Source organism: Polypterus senegalus, chromosome 9 (assembly GCF_016835505.1).
Source record: "Polypterus senegalus isolate Bchr_013 chromosome 9, ASM1683550v1, whole genome shotgun sequence".
In the NCBI taxonomy this organism is placed as follows: domain Eukaryota; kingdom Metazoa; phylum Chordata; class Cladistia; order Polypteriformes; family Polypteridae; genus Polypterus; species Polypterus senegalus.
Window position 1 is genome coordinate 173,196,081 of NC_053162.1, and position 18,389 is coordinate 173,214,469.

Genomic DNA, 18,389 nt, shown 5'->3' on the forward strand with positions numbered 1-18,389 from the left:
ATCACTATCATTTTTAGGTAGATTATTTTCACATATGCAGAGTACAGTGAAATTCTTAACTTGCACAGGCTGATAAACATGCAACACATTGCCACTCTCAGGCAGCATGATTAGCGTTTCTTCGATGTTTCCTGCAGCTACCAAAAAGGTAAAACAATTAAGTATGATATGTATTTTTAAACAAAAAAAAAAATAAATCCATAGTCCAGGTTTTGGTTTTTAAATCTGCAATGTGATAAACTGGTCAAACAAAAGTGGATAAAGGGGATTAAAGGATAAAGGAAAAGGAGATAAAAGAAAACCTTAAATTATGTAACTATCTAAATAAAACTTAACGTTTAATTTTAGTCACGCAAATACTTTTGCAAATTGAACATTAACATAGGATTGGCACTTGCATTGTGTTTCATTTCCAGGTTTATTTACTTGATCAAGAGAAACTGTACAGCCATTACTAGCATTGAAATGCCAAATTATTTTGGTTTTTTCTTCATCCCTGTTGCTACCGTATATACTTGAGTATAAGCCGACTTGAATATAAGCAGAGGTACCTAATTTTACCTACAAAAACTGGAAAAACTTATTGACTCGAGTATAAGCCTAGGGTGGGAAATGCAGCTGGTACTGGTAAGTTTCAATAATCAAAATGAATACCAATAAAATTACCGTACAATAATTGTGGCATCAGCTCATTATTTGAGCACACAGCCTGGAATGAGTCTCACAGAGGCTGCACAGCACCACACTGAGCCCGCAACAGTTCTTCTACTGCCCGCAGACCAAACCAGGTACAAAACTCTGGTTTTAACCCGATTTGGTCGTGACCCGAAGTAATTTCCTCCATAGGATTGTATGTAAATACAATTAATCCATTCCAGACTGTATGAACTGTATGTAAATATATTTTTTTAAAGATTTTTAAGTACAAATATAGTTAATTATACCATAGAATGCACAGCAATAGTGAACAAAATGTAAAAACATTGAATAACACTGAGAAAACCTTGAACAACAGAGAAAACTAACATTGCAAGAGTATGCGCTATAGCACTATGAACCACTCTCTAAAAACAGTTTTTTTTTTTTTAAATGAGTCAGGGAAAAAAATAACATTTAAAAAATCCGTAATTTAATAAACACCAAGAAAAGTAACAATGCACGCTACGAACCGATCGCTGTAAACAGAAGTGAAGTGGAGGTTAAAATCCAATAGAAAAAGTCTTCATGAAATACAATGAGGTAAAAACAATGCTCGAATCTGTCTCTTTAAAAACGAGCCCGGTGCATTCTTGAACTGCCTTCTCGGCCTTATGCGGCCAGCTCTCTCGTGTGTGTGCGCACGTCTCTGTGTGTCTCTCTCTCTCGCTCTCTCTCTCTCGTGTCTGTGTGTGTGCGCGCGTCGCTCTCTCTCTCGTGTCTGTGTGTGTCGCGCTCTCTCTCTCGTGTCTGTGTGTGTGTCGCGCTCTCTCTCTCGTGTCTGTGTGTCTGTCGCGCTCTCTCTCTCGTGTCTGTGTGTCTGTCGCGCTCTCTCTCTCGTGTCTGTCGCGCTCTCTCTCTCGTGTCTGTGTGTGTGTCGCGCTCTCTCTTTTTCTCTCGCGCTCTCTCGCGTGTCTGTGTGTGTCGCTCGCTCTCTCTCTGCACAGGGAATGCAGAGGGAGAGACTGAACACGTGCAGGTTGGCGGGGGCAGCGGGACCTGACTCGAATATAAGCCAAGGGTGATGTTTTTGTGCTGAAAAACTCAGCTTATATTAGATTATATAGGGTACTTTTGTGGTCATGAGGCAGTGTATGCTTTAATGCACCTTTTTTTTTTTTTTTGACATTTTTTAAGTTCACAAATTATACAAGTGTAGTCGATGTGCTACTGTTGTTCATTTATTTTTTCTGATAGTACCAAACATTGTCACGTTTCTTTTTTGAAGCTGCTGTCCCGAGAACTAAAGTTGTCAAGTTTAATTTTGACACATGCCGTCCAGCCCCATTCTACATACTGTATTCTTGTTAAAATGTGTGCTTTCAATGACTGTTTATTTCATGTTTCCTATGTTTGTTAGGAATGTACTGTTTGAAGGGACATTAACCTCAAAGTGCAAATTATTTTTCAATAGTTACTGTTTGTCCAGGGCAGTACAATTTAGGAAGAACCTCTACCTAATTCTGCCTGATGTTATAAATGGAAATGTTTATTGCCATGTCTTCTTTCTTTAAGTGTAAACCTGTTAGTGATGTGAAGATCATAAAATATTACATGAAAGCTTTCATGTGGCATGGTTGCTTGAAATATTTTTTGACCAGTTTCTTTATTCCATAAGTTTTTAATTGGTTCTCTTTGAGAACCTGCCCTACCCAAAACTGTATATTATGTAATACAGTAATTGTAAATAAATTGTATACAGTGGTGTGAAAAACTATTTGCCCCCTTCCTGATTTCTTATTCTTTTGCATGTTTGTCACACAAAATGTTTCTGATCATCAAACACATTTAACCATTAGTCAAATATAACACAAGTAGACACAAAATGCAGTTTTTAAATGATGGTTTTTATTATTTAGGGAGAAAAAAAAATCCAAACCTACATGGCCCTGTGTGAAAAAGTAATTGCCCCCTGAACCTAATAACTGGTTGGGCCACCCTTAGCAGCAATAACTGCAATCAAGCGTTTGCGATAGCTTGCAATGAGTCTTTTACAGCACTCTGGAGGAATTTTGGCCCACTCATCTTTGAAGAATTGTTGTAATTCAGCTTTATTTGAGGGTTTTCTAGCATGAACCGCCTTTTTAAGGTCATGCCATAGCATCTCAATTGGATTCAGGTCAGGACTTTGACTAGGCCACTCCAAAGTCTTCATTTTGTTTTTCTTCAGCCATTCAGAGGTGGATTTGCTGATGTGTTTTGGGTCATTGTCCTGTTGCAGCACCCAAGATCGCTTCAGCTTGAGTTGACAAACAGATGGCCGGACATTCTCCTTCAGGATTTTTTGGTAGACAGTAGAATTCATGGTTCCATCTCTCACAGCAAGTCTTCCAGGTCCTGAAGCAGCAAAACAACCCCAAACCATCACACTACCACCACCATATTTTACTGTTGGTATGATGTTCTTTTTCTGAAATGCTGTGTTCCTTTTACGCCAGATGTAACGGGACATTTGCCTTCCAAAAAGTTCAACTTTTGTCTCATTAGTCCACAAGGTCTTGGCAATCATTGAGATGTTTCTTAGCAAAATTGAGACGAGCCCTAATGTTCTTTTTGCTTAACAGTGGTTTGCGTCTTGGAAATCTGCCATGCAGGCCGTTTTTGCCCAGTCTCTTTCTTATGGTGGAGGCGTGAACACTGACCTTAATTGAGGCAAGTGAGGCCTGCAGTTCTTTAGACGTTGTCCTGGATGAGTCGTCTCTGCGCTCTTGGGGTAATTTTGGTCGGCCGGCCACTCCTGGGAAGGTTCACCACTGTTCCATGTTTTTGCCATTTGTGGATAATGGCTCTCACAGTGGTTTGCTGGAGTCCCAAAGCTTTAGAAATGGCTTTATAACCTTTACCAGACTGATAGATCTCAATTACTTCTGTTCTCATTTGTTCCTGAATTTCTTTGGATCTTGGCATGATGTCTAGCTGTTGAGGTGCTTTTGGTCTACTTCTCTGTGTCAGGCAGCTCCTATTTAAGTGATTTCTTGATTGAAACAGAGTAATAATCAGGCCTGGGGGTGGCTACAGAAATTGAACTCAGGTGTGATACACCACAGTTAGGTTATTTTTTAACAAGGGGGCAATTACTTTTTCACACAGGGCCATGTAGGTTTGGATTTTTTTTCTCCCTAAATAATAAAAACTATCTTTTAAAAACTGCATTTTATGTTTACTTGTGTTATATTTGACTAATGGTTAAATGTGTTTGATGATCAGAAACATTCTGTGTGACAAACATGCAAAAGAATAAGAAATCAGGAAGGGGGCAAATAGTTTTTCACACCACTGTATTTGGTCTTTATGTAAAGGAACCAGTATTTGAAAAATAAAGTTAGTGTTTTCTGTAGATGGCTTTTCATTAGAAGGTTTTGGAATATTAGAAAAGCCCATGATACTGATGAAAACAGAAACACATGTAGCAAGAATTAGCAGAAACCAAAAGTGCAGTGTTCAACTTTCATTTAAAGTCAGTGTGTATTTGAATATCTGTAGTAGGGCTTAGCTCACTAGGTGGAGAAATGTGGGTGAGGAACTGTAGCAGCAAGCAACTCTCGTGAGAACTTTGGAATCCGCAAACATTCATTTTGAGCATCTCGGTTTCCAAAGATGTTAACAGCTGGTTGCTCCAGTATATAGCCTTGATGTAGCAATGTGATGATGGTAGTTAGGCTGTTCCTGCTTATCATGACCAAGTCAGGTTTGCTGGCAGTCCTGAAGGACTAGAACATCAAATTCCCCAAAAGTGTGGATTAACTCAATGGGGCATTGTCATGGACAGAAGACTCGTCACAATTGTCTTGACCCCATGGTAGTACACCTGATTGTCTTCACAGAAAATGAAAGGTGTTCATGTCTTCCTGTAAGGAATTCTGTAACTACCTCTAATTTTATTCAGAATATTTTTCTTGAAAAATGTTTCCCTCACAAATGTAGGATTAAGTGAGTTGAAATATTATGGAGTACAGTGGCTCTCCATGTAAAACACGTCACTTGTACACTGTTTCACTTGTACAGTACTGATTATTTGTAACAATGCCTTGCTCTACAACTCTTCTTTCCTAGAAATCATGATGCCAAACATTGTGGAGAAAAGTATAAACATCCTGCTGTTGGATACATTTAAGAACAGATTTTGTGTGTATATATAAAATAAAAAGGTATGCCTGAAGTGTGGAGAATGGAATGTTAATGATAAAGAAAAGATATGAATGGGATTGTATAGAATGCTACAGTAAAGAAAGTTAATTATGAGAATGTTGTTATTCACACTCCTCTAACACTGCAGTTGTGTGTCTTAATGCATTGCACAATGTTCTATGTTGCCTTGACTCTGCCCCTGTTAACTATTGATGAAGCTCAACAAGAGCTCTTTGAAGCTTTGCCAACAGGTAACTTTGAAAATTCTGTTGATTCTACTCCATCAGCCCATCTCAAATTTAAATCATGGTTGTCCCTAACCTCCAGCCATAACGAGACTGTCTTCTCAAGTTAACAAATTTCCATTCACTGCCAATTATTAAATATCATTTCTTTATTTTTATTAGGTTATAAAACCTTGTGAAAGGTTAGAGTTAGGCAGAGTTGGTGGCCTTGTGGCTAAGGATCTGCGCTGGTATCTGGAAGGCTGTCTGTTCAAATCCCATTACTGCTTGAAGGGATCCTACTCTGTTGGGCCCTTGAGCAAGGCCCTTACCCTGAAAATTGCTTCAGGGGCACTGTACAATGGCTGACCCTGCACCCTGACCCCCAAAAAGTCATACAAAAGGACAATTTCCTCCCGGGATTAATAAATTATATTGAATCAATCTGTAAAATTTAAGTTATTGATGCTGGGTTCATAGATTCCATTTTTTTAATTTTTTTTTTTTGCAAAAAAATAGCCTCTCTGTACATTGTTTTTATTTTGATAGTGTGGTACATACTGTGTCATGTGGGCAGTTTGACCATACCTGCTGTGTAAAATGTTTGAACACTTTTATACAACACTTAACTGTGTTTTTGTCACCTTGAATATGGTAAGATATTTTGTACAATGCAGTCATTCAATAATACACATCTTTGTAGGTTGCAGGTCTTTTTCTTTCTAGGAGTTTTAATATATTTAGAATTATGTGAATCATTAAAAGAATTTAGAATTATTTTATACTTCCGAGTGATGTGCAAGCAGTGGCCTTTTACAGAAGCTGTTTTTCTTAGTTTTTGTTTTTTGTTACATTTATCTATGTTTTCATGAATCCCGTCTTTATTTTTTTTAAAGGCTTAATCCTAGTTAAAGATACTGAAAAGTGAAACACTAGTGTCCGTTTTCTTTTTAAAAGACTGCCACCTGCTGGATTCTTTAGATGTGGACTGTACCATGTTCTAGATAATCTACTAGTACAGGTTTTTATTTCTTCCCTTCAAGCACTTTGCAGACCAAAATATCAATATTTGTGTTTTGTTTTTTTCTACCCTTTAATTAGATTTTCTTGTTGTAACTTATATGGATGTTTGATTTTGGTCACTGCTTTAAAACCGGCAGTGCTATATTTTATGTAGGGTTTGCATATATGGAGAAGTTACTCCTAAGCCACCTTACTGACTTCCTTTTCGTTCTGGAACATTTATATCCTGGGTTCCCTTCATAAAAATTCTTTAAACCCATCCCGACAGACCATTTGCAAGACACTCGAAATTCCATGTAGGATATCTCATTGCTGACAGTTCTGTTCTGATTAATTGCCTGCTCTGCTGAATACTACTGCTGGAAAAAAGCAGAGAGACTGATGTTTGCATTAACATTATCTCTGAAAACATTTGTTTCATTTTTAGTTTCCTGTTTAGAAGGAATCAATTGCTATGTACTTCAAATGGGTTCATTATAGAATATAAAATTATGTATATAAAATCAAACTTATAACCCAAAATGTCCCTTTGGAATACGTTACTTAGGTGGCCAGTTCCAGTTGTTGAGAGATTATTCGTTTTGTCATTTACCTGCAGAAATAACCGTTTCAGAACTTGTCTAACCTAGGGAAGTTAGAATTGGACATTAAACCACCTCGTATATGTGTGTGCATTTGTGTGTGTGCTTAATAAATTTGGAATCACTGAGAAATATTCATGTTTTTCATAGAGAATTCAGATTTTTTTTTATCATTTGCCATTTAACTGATTTTAAAATATAACAGATATTACAAATGTTGCAAATAGCTATTACGTCTTGAATTGGCAGATTTATCATTTATTATTCCCACATAACTGTAAAGTCAGATTTGCTGCAGACTTTATTTTAATTTCCTAAAAGTAAACCCTCTTAGTTCATCCTTAATTTTTTCGTATTTAAATACTAATTGGTTATTAGAGAAACCTTTATCATAGCACATCTGAAACTTATTCTATCCAATAATATGACTAAATTGCCTTTCATTTGGATACAAGATACTGGCATTCCTTAAATTCTATTCTGGGTTAAAAAATTACCAAAACCAAACCAGTTTATTAAGGAGTTCCTTAGCCTATTTTGTGAAATTAAGTTTATTCAATGTGACAAATTGCCAAGAAACTGAAGATTTTATATAACGGTGTCTGCTTCTGTCTTGTGAGAAGAGGGACGCTAGGTCTAACAAGGATAGAAGTAGTACTAGAAGACGCAGATACACAATTGCACAAAAGGGATACATACATAAGTGTGTAGAATGTGGTCCTTAGCTAGCTGCTTCCTTAAATAGTACACACTAGATACCATTATTTGCAACAGTGAAAAGATGTTTTACTGCTAGCCTTAGAGGCAGCGTTTCAAAGAAAAAAAAATCTTAAACTGGCAAATGAAACATTTAAAATGGGCTAACGTTTGGAATCATCTAGAAATCCACGGTCCACTGCAGGTAGCTTCTTAATGGTGGAATTGTCGATACATATGAAGACCACTGGTTTTACCTTTAACATATTGTAGGTTGCAGGTGGCAGAGCACAGTGGTTTTCAATGCTCACTGCTCAGGCCCCCCATAGCTGCAGGATTTTGTTCCAATCAGTTTCTCAATCAGTCTTTGTTACCTTTAAATGATTTCATTGTTTAATTAGCTGACACATATTTTTTGTTTTTATATTTTGCATTTACAGGTAAAATTCCGTTACAAATAATATCTTTACAACGAAGTATTTTTATGGTCCCGACAGCTTCCTCATATGACACGAGTCTATAGAAATCTTGTTACTACGAAGTACATTCAGCAGATACTTTCATTGCAACTAAGTAAGACCTTGAAATACCTGAATGCATCATCCGCAGAGCAGTTAGTTCTGTGGCCACAGCTCAGTTGTGCACAACGATCCCCAAACAGAAACACTAATTTTTTTTTTCTTTCTTTGAACTTTCCTTGTACTGTTTTTGTTTGTTTTTTTTGCTTTTTTGTTTCTTGTGGTTTTCAGTGATACCTTTTGCTTATTGCTCATCAACATTTAAAAAAACATCCATTGGAATTTAACTCATTGTCACCCTCCTATAGAAACGGCAGACACGAAAAAACAGTTCATATTAGGAAAAAAAAACTTTAATTTTTTGCATCTCTCTATTGTGGCAAAAAGAAAAAAGATGGTGCCAGTGAATTCGGAATTTCGCCATTGACACTGTCAACTTTCTTGAAAGACAGCAAAAAAAGAAGAAAAATCACGGGTTGCAAACGTATGTGAACTGCTGTATTTGAAGACGTCGAAAAAGCAGTTTTTATGTGATTCAGTGATGCTCATTCAAGAAGCATTCCTATTAATGTGTCACTCATTCAAGAGAATGTGAGGTTTGTAAACTCTCTTGGGACCTCCCCCAATTAGACAGCACACCGAAGAGCGTTCTCCACGTCTGTACGGGGCAACAGCAGGCTCACAGCTATGCTGTGTCAGTCCGACAAAGAAAACAGAAAAGATCTTGATGGGTGATGGAAGGTTTGGAGCATGTACATTGTTAATGCTGATAACAGGATTACTTGGTCACTGACCTGACCACGACGCTGCCTGACTGCTGTGTCTGTGTATAGCAGAGTGTCAGATCACGCTACAATAAATAACTGTGCCGTTTCTGTTTCAAGCTGAATAACGCCGGTTTTGCTAAAGTACTGAGACTAAGCCTCGTGTTTTGGGGTGCAAGACAGGGACATATAGCGCAATCCCGATCTTTTATGATTTGCTTCTGTGGCGCTTCACTGCACCACTGTAAGCCTGCTTTTGCCCTACCCCAGCAATGGACAAACAATCTTCCACAGACGCCGCAATTGTGCTTCGGGTGGGAGTGGGGGGGAATCCCAAAAGTGTTCAGAAACCTCATAATATGAAGAAAAGGATGATTCAGCTTCTGATTGATAACTGTGCTGCACACAACACGTTTCCACATTTCGATAATGTTCGCATTGAATTCCTCCCACCCAATTGCACAGCAGTGCTTCAGCCATTGGATTTGGGCATCATTTGCACCCTGAAAGTGTATTATGTCAAGGAAAAGCTGAGATAATTTCTCGTCAGCATAATTTATAGGCAGGAGGAGATTAAAATGAACGCGAAAGAAGCTATTGAAATGATTGCAAACGCCTGGACACAAGTTAAAGAAAGCAATGTAGTGACAAATACAGAATCTCATTGCAACAAAATTTTCGTTACAATGAAATATTTTTTTAGGTCCTTGGGAGTTCGTTGTAACGGAATTTTACCTGTAGTTAAGTGCAGTTACAGTATGTCAGATGACTGAATTAAGACACTTGTGTTTTTTTCTGTATCTTCAAATGTTTGCTTTTTTTCTTTTGTTAAAATTGTACCTGAATACTGACACACAATGATGAGCAAAGCAGACACCTGCACATATGACTTTCTAAAAGGAGAAATATTTCAGTGTTACCCACTTGCATGCTTATTAGTAAATAATAGTCTAAATAACAGGAACATTAAAAATACATTTTAAAAAGAATGAATTCTTACCCAAGTAATGCATATAAATTCCTTTCTTCGGTAAAACAATCTAGCTAATTTGTGGATGGATGTTTTTAAAACAAACAAGCTACTTAAATATTTATATTTATATATTTTGGGGGGGGTACTGTGTAGTATAGAAAATTGTGGTGTCACATTGCCTCATTTTAATATATATAGGAAAATGATGTTCATCTCTCTAGTGATGTATGGGTATGTTAACATTTTGTTAGTTACTTTGCAATCCATGGTTGTATGTTTCCAGACATCCTGTGTTGATTATTAATTTTGCTGAGTTTTTCCTGTTAAAAAAAAAAAAAAATTCCATAAAATTGGACCAAATAACTGTTCAAAGATGGTACAGGTTAAACTTGATGTCTTGTGACAAGTAGTGGTAGGGTGTTGTACCACGTTAGCCATTATGGATGCAATGAAAAGTCAAGCAAAATGGCAACTTTTATTGGCTAATTAAAGAGATTACAATTATGCAAGCTTTCGAGGCAACTCGGGCCCCTTCTTCAGGACGGCAACCTCTTATAATCCTCTAACGTATCTGGTATTCTCAGTTCATAGGAGACCTCTATTATCAGTAATGGTGTGTTGCATAAAGAACACATGAGCTTTTGTATGGTATTGGATACTTCAGAGCTTTGCTTAAAATTATTTGGAATACTTGCTGTGATAGACAAATTATGCATTTTATGTGCATAATGAGAATTTACCTTATAGATTAAAATTTTGCAGACAATAGAGATTTATAGAAAGGTACCTCTTAATACATCTGTACAATAATATTAATTTAATTTACAGCCATGGTGGAATATGGGCTATCCTGTTATTTAATGCATTAACTGTAAACAAATATGCCTAGTAGAAAGGTACTATCTGGAAGTCATCTCAAGTACAGTGTTGTAATTGGTTAATACTCTGCTTTCCTTTATTTAAATATGATAGTCGCAATGGTTTTTGAATTGAAATAAGCTAAATAATGCAATTAATACTGGTTAGCCAACCCATAATGCTTGATTTGAAAGAAGTACCACTTTAACTGGTCTAACGTTGCATATGTGTTATGTGAAGTTATGTGCATTAGACAATACTAATGTACCTCGCTACCAGGGATTGAACCAACAAACTTGTAGGTTACTGACATCCCACCCCACTCCACTCCACCAATTCAAGTCCAAGATCACCTATTATATTCTCTGCTGCTTGATTAGTGGTTCACTTCGCATACCAGCACTTACGTTCTTGAAGGAAAGTAATGATTATAGTAAGCACTTAGGAGTTAAGTTCCTACTTGACTCATAATTGGCCCCGTGGGAGTATGTCCTGAAGTGAAGTGTCTGTGTGTCCAGAGTTGTTTCCTGGAATAGGGTTAATCCTGCTGGGTTAGGGATGGCTCATGGTCTGTGCAATGCTTAAACAAATAAATGGATTAGACAATAAATGGAGAAATATATTAGCTAAATAAATGTAACTTAAAAATATCCGATTTGCAGTTTTCCTCTGGGTAATCTGGTTTTCATCCCATATTTATAGTAAGGTTAGTGATGCTCCAGTCGATCGACCACTGATCCAAATTAGTTGATTTTTCACTCCAAATAATTATATCGGTGAGCTCAAAAAGTGTTTATGTGAAGTATTAGAGGAAGCATGCAAGTCATTTTACTGCGAGAACTTCTGGCAAACAGAGAACCAACAATTGAACTTAGAGAGAGTAAAGGTTAAGTATATTAGCGTTTTACATTAAAGGAAATGGTGTGATAAACTGAGAAATAGGAATATTAGGAGTCGTCCTGTACATGTGCAGAGTGGAAGAAAAGAGTAACTCATCTTTGAGAGGAATTTTAAAAAAGAAGCTCGTTTAATGAGTTTAGATATTTTTGTTTTTGTCTTTCAATTAAAATGGACACTCCTTGCCTGATTGTGAATAATGAGTGAGTTTGTGTTGAGTACAGCAGCTCAAATTTTTAATTTTAAAAGGAAAAGATAAAGAAGAATCCCTCCCACTGCTTAGTAAACATTAGGCTTGTTAACTCAAATGCCAACGTTATTTATTTTATGTGGAAACTTGTTAAGCATGTTAGCCTTGTATCTTATTGATAAAGATATTGTGAGCATTTTATTAGAATTGTTGCTTATTTTAGACAAGCATTGTATGTTCTTTTATGCCATTTGTATAATGGATAATAGTTTGTGTGCATGTTTTATTAGTAAAAAAGTGTGGTAAAATGGATATTGTTTGTTATAGAATTTTTTTATTGTTCAGTCAACAATAAGCATGTAGAATATATAAAGATGAATAGGTAAGACCGGTGGTTTGATGTCCATATCTGTAACATCACTTTTTTTTATTAATTAATCCTTATGCCTTTGAGAGATATATATTTTGTTTTGTTTTGGCTGACCTGTTTCAGCCTATGTGGCAATTGTGTAAACAATATTTTCTATAGGTGTGCTTTACTGTACAAGTGATGTACAGTATTTTGAAATAGACCATCCATGCCCTATTGAACACAATCCTATTAATCCAATTCCAGGCCAACTATTCATCATTTCTATGCAGGTAGTCAATCCCTCTAGTGGTTACGAATGTGCAATGATGCCTTTTCAGTCTTGAATATGTCACTTTAACTGTCAGTTTTAACATTTTTTTAGCAGTTAATTTAACAGTTCTGCATGGCTTGTGGTAAGTAGGTTTTGTTAGAAAGTTGCTTTGGATAAAAGCATCGACTTAATACAGTTATGCTTTTTCAGAATGTGAAAGGTGGATTTCTGAATCTTCCAGTATTAAGAAATAATTTCATAGCTACCTTCTTCTATACAGTGATTATTTTCTGTAATGGTACAGTACTGTGTAGGTTTGGAAACTGAATAATCTCAGGGATTTCATTCCCCTTCCAAAAACGGCAGTAATGTGACGTTTGCAGTAATTTTGCACTCATGCGTGTTTTTTTTTTGTTTTTTTTTTGGTAGTGTTTAGATTATTTTGTGGTAAGCAAGCATTCCATATTCAAGTTTTCATATTTCACTGAATTCTTACACTTTATCAAAGTATTTTTGCACATAATACTGCTTGGCTTCTGTGTGACTCAATCCTAAATTGGCTCTGTAAATTCTTGTTTCTTGTCAGTCCACAGCAGACCGCACATTCTCTTTAATCATGCTCTCATTCTCATTCCGGCACTTATAATTTGTGTGACTTGCTCAGCTTGTCTCACTTCACACAGATAACATCTGGGTGTGGGATTTAAACTCTGAATACATGAGGTGGCAGCATTATCCTATGTTACCCACTAACCAGGCATTTACTTGTAAATGAAAATTTGTCACCATTGAAAACCTAGAGCTACTTTGGCCCTCCACGTAAAGACTTCAATAGCACCATCCTAAAAAAAAAAAAAATCTCCTAACCTCAAAAACAGTCCTCCTCTTTTGTTGATCCTAAATTATATGGACATTGTAAGCCAATATGAATCAGCATTTATCTTTACAAGGTGGACTTGCCAACATTTGTTTTTTTTTTTGTATTTTGTGTTTTCAAAATGTGAGCTAATTAATTAGGCGGACAATGTGGACAATGATGGGAGGATGAGTTATACTGTACTCTAACACCTTACTGGAATGTGTTTTTAAATTCAGTTAATCTCTGCCTTGTACTGTCTGTTGGACTAACCACAGTCGGGACTAGTGGACACTTGATACCATGGGTCGGGAGGTCACAAGCTGGGACCTGCAGGAAATTACAGACTGTCAGAATTCCTTGGAGATAACAGCTGATACCTGATCAAGGATCAGTAAAGTAAGGGTTGTGTTAGATTATGGTGTAGACAGGGCTTGCAGTGGCATTTCTTTTATTTTTTTAGTATATGTATATACACTGTTTTTTAAAAATTGTACTTTGGTTTGGAACCATCTTTTCGTCAGCCAGTTCAGTATTTGACATTATTGATATTGACATTAATTTGGAAGATTTACGGCACGTTAACAGACAAGTTTTCTTTATGTACCCTTGTCTGTAAAGGGTTTGGGATTGTATACCACCCTATCTAAGTTTAAATAGGATTAGGTTATGGTAGGTTACACTTGTCAATTTACATGTAATACTTTTCATACAATTATCCACCTAAAGGAAAGGGTTTTGTATAGTTTACCCAAGTATAATAATGATATAGCTCTGTCCCTTTAAGAAATTATAGCAGTAACATTTTTTAAGTAGAGATAGCAATGTGCTTATACACTGTAGATTCATCAGTGAAGCAGGACATTTATTGCCAGTAATAAACTTTGCTCAGTCCATCTTTATTTTATGTTGCATCTTTAAAGTGTGTGCCATTACAAGCCACCCAGCTGCCTTCTGTTCTGTACTTATACAACACTCACTGCCTTATAAAGGCAAACCGGGTAATTAAGGAGCAAGCTTTCCTGAACAGCTGCTTTTCTCACTCCTCTTCACTTGACCATTGGTACTTGTACCAGAATATTCTGAAACAGTCGTAGGGTGAATGAACAATCAGTCATAATACGTTTTGTAACGTAAAAGCCACTGTCTCTGTATGAATGTACTATGTGCGTGTGTGTTTGTGTATTTAGACTCACCAGCCACTTTATTAGGTACACCTTGCTAGAACTGTTTTGGACCCCCTTTTACCTTAAGAGCTGCCATAATTCTTTGTGGCATAGATTCAGCAAGGTGCTGCAAACCTTCCTCAGGGATTTTGACATGATAGCATCATGCAGGTGCTCTACTGGATTGAGATCTGGAGACAGTGAAAGCCATTTGAACTGCTCATGCAAGGCAGGATGGATCCATCTTTTCATGTTGTCGTTGCCAAATTTGGACTCTACCTTTTGCATGTAGCAGGAGAAGTCAATATTCATCAGACCAGGCAACCTTTTTTCCAATTTTCTTTTGTTGAATTTTGATGAGCCTGTGCAAATTGTAGCCTCACTTGCCTGTTTTTAGCTGACAGGAGTGTCACTCAGTGTGGTCTCCTGATGTTATAGCCCATCTTCTTCAAGCCTCAATGTGTTGTGTCAAAGAGATGCCCTTCGGTTGTAAGGAGTGGTTATTTGCGTTTCTATCAGTTTGAACCAGTCTGGCCATTCTCTTCTGACTTCTGGCATCAACAAGTCATTTTTCCCCCACTGCCACTCACTGGATATTATCCCTTTTCCAGACCATTCTTTGTAAACCCTAGAGATGGCAGTATGTGAAAATCCCAGTAGATTAGCAGTTTCTGAAATATTCAGACCAGTGCTTCTGGCACCAACATGCCACCATATTCAAATGATAGATATAGATAAGGTGTTACAACTTCGGCACTGGACCTAGGTTATAATGTCATCATTTAATTGGATGTATCAGAAGTAATATGTAACTAAGTACTTTTCTGTAATACAGAAATATCATTGACAGACTGTGTGGCTTAGTGGTAAAAGCTTTGAACCTAGAACTTCAGGTTGTGAGATCAAATCTTGCTACTGATGCTTTGTGACCATTAGCATGTCACTTTACCTGTCTGTGCTCCTGGAAAAACAAAAAAATTGTAACCAATTGTGTCACAAATGTTGTAAGTCGCCTTCAATAAAGGCATTTTAATAATAAGTAATATTATTAACTCACTGGAGCTGCTTATGATTAAACATGCTAAATCATTTGCACATGAGTAAAACATTCCTGCATTTGATCAATTTCTTCAATTGCAATTTTATGAGAAAGTGTATTGTTTTGAATTGAAATGGGTAATTAGTAGGAGTAATGTGAAATTTTAATATATATTATCACTATTAGATGTTTAAGAGTTTCACTTGCTTGTCATTCACTCAAGTATTTTGTGTTTTTCCTCAGTTGTGTGATTTTTTTTTTTTTTTTGCTCTCTATCAAAAGGCAGACAATAAGGCTTGGTTTATACTTTATCCGACGCAACATGTGCCCCTCTGGACGCTACATACTTGCACGCATACTTTATATAAATATGGAGGATTCCATCAGGTGGCAGTACGAGATATAATTATTGTGAGAAAACAATGTTCGTCCTCGTAGTGTTGTGAATTGCCCTAAATATCCATTAAATTCCCAGTACACCGTTCCATGTATCTGAAAAGGATTGATGTATAATGATTATATCCATCAATCCAGGGATGCACCCATTCCAGCCAGCATCGGTAGTGAGCCAGAAACGATCCCTGGAGCTGGCCATCCAGCCAGACTGAGCAATTGGGAGAGAAGGACCTTTGTAAGAGAGAGGAGACCAGGAACCTGATTGTCAGTCTTAGCTGAGCTCCAAAGAACCTTTGTGGAGACAGGAGAAACTTTCAGAGGGACAATCACCGCTACCACACTTAACCAATCTGGGGTTTGTGGCAGAGGGTGCAGACGGAAGTCTGTCGTCGTGTATGGTTATGGTTTGTTGACACGACAGCCCACTTGTTGTTTGCAAAAAGGCACACAGTGGGCTCTGCCTGTGGGAATCCATATTCTTTGATCTGATGAAGTCAAGAATGAACTCTTTGGCCTCGGTACTAAGCATACTTTCAGGAAGAAACCAGGTACTGCTCATTACCCATCCCAAAAGTGAATCATGATGTGGGGTTGGGAACTGGGAGACTAGTCATGGTTGAGGAAAAGCTTAATTGACCAAAAAAGAGAGAGATTCTTAATGAAAACATTGGGAAGGAGTGTACTGCACTCATATTCACTTTCCAAACGGGCACAGACCCTAAACACAAGGCAGAGACAACTCTGTGAATGTTCTTGAGTTGCCCAGTCAGAGCTCGGACATAAACTCAATGAAACATCTTTGGAGAGACCTGAAAATAGCTGTCCATCATCACCAACCATCCAGTAAGACATACCTTCAGAGGATCTGTGGCGCAGAATAGCAAAAAATCCACAAATCCAGTTGTGTGAAGCCTTTTGCTTCAGACCCTAGAAGACACCACGCTGGAATTGCTGCCACAGGGCCTTTAACAGAGTACTGAATGAAGTGTCTGAAAAATTGTCAATTTGATATATATTTTTTTTTGCTTTGTTGTTCTATAGTATTGATCGTTGTTTGATGAGAAAAAAAATTTAGCAACTTTCTGAATGCACTGTATAACCTTATTGTATATAATTTTTTGTGTGAGTGTATATAAATAGATATGGATATATACTGTATATGAACATTATATGTAATGTGTTGCATATTATGGTTACTTTTGGGGGGGTTTGTTGGCATTGTATTTTCAACTGTTCTGAGCAGTCATACAAGTAAGAATTTAATTGTACTTGTACATTCTGTACTATGTACACATTACAAATTTGAAGTTAAAGCTCTGGCTTTTTAGCTAGTAAAATTCAAAAGTTTTGTCACTTTTCTGTTATTTAGTAATTTTTAAAGCAACGTTTTTTTTTTGTTTTTTTTTTAAGCTGTGCTTTCAGTTGAGTTTCAGAATGGATCAGTCTGCTTTTCCTCACCCCCATCCTTTTTTGTGGTTGTTAAAGGCAGTATGACGTCTTTTGGTATGAACCTGTGCCAGGTGAATGAAAATTGATCCCAAGTGTCTCGGTGGATATGAGTTACTTATTTATTTATTTGTCTGCTTAAACTGTGGGAGGGTAAAAAAAAGAGTGTGTGTTTCATTTGTTTGAATGATTTGAGAATGTTACCATGGTGACCAGAATATACAAGTCAAGAGGAAAGTCTGACACGTGACTCCACTCTTTAATATGAAATACTTAGCACTGACTCCTGAGAAGGGCTGTTTACTACAGAGCCTGGTCATTCTTTCCCTATTAGGAATTTATCTGACTGTTAAAATAACGCCTGGAATATATATATATTTTTTTATCCAGTTGGAATTTCACCAGCTTTTAAGAATATGGTGTCTGATTCGAAATTCTATTTTTTAACTTAAAAAAGAGAAAAGCATTTTCTTAATTTTTGGATTTTTACCTCGATTTGTTTAATTCTCTGACATTTTAAAATCTGGTATGAGAATACATTTTTTTTTATTGAATTCATTAATGTTTAAAAAAAAACTGACATTGGAATTCTCCTCCACTTTTGGTGCAGGTTTTTGAAAGTGGGCCTGTGCTGTGTTAATGGACTGCTTTTTTCTTGTGCGAGTGGTTGGTGTGCCTCAACGGCTTAATGTAACACTGGACAAGTCACAAACACTGTGGCAGCATGGATGTTTCAGCAGAGAGTGACAGTTTGTATTGGGACCCCAGTTAAACACATCACCCTGTCTAGGGGCTTCATAAAGAGTGCAGTTTGGTTAATAGGGACAAAGCCTAAGTGACGATTATATGAAGGTGAGAGGCTTTCAAAACAGACTGACAGTTTTTCAGAGATACACCATTTAAACCGACAATATTTGGAATAGAAGAATTTTCATTCTCAACGTTTGTTTGGTTTTATAGCTGTTCAGTTTTACAAATTTACTTTCCTAAATATCTCCTTTTACTCTATGAAATGAGCTAAAGGAGCATGTTTGAACTGGCAGTATTATGAGGAAACAAAACAACAACTTTTTAACTTGAGTTTGACTCTGTCTCACTCTTGCTACAAAACACCATAATGAAAATACTTCTGGTTATGTACATTTTAATGAAAATGTAAAAAATAAGAGCCCTTATTATCTTGGTAGTCAGCACTTGCAATATTATAGCAGAATATAGTACAATTTAAAGTGAACAACACTCTCTCAATGGTTGAGATTCATTAACATAGGGTATTTTAACAGAGCACTCTGTATCCCAGTCTGAGCGTGTTTTA

General features: G+C 36.8%; 1 protein-coding gene across 1 annotated transcript in view; it reads left to right on the forward strand.

Annotated features, from left to right (window-relative positions):
- Positions 1-18,389, forward strand: part of abl1 (c-abl oncogene 1, non-receptor tyrosine kinase) — a 136,600-nt gene that overhangs the window by 30,395 nt on the left and 87,816 nt on the right. The window lies entirely within an intron of this gene.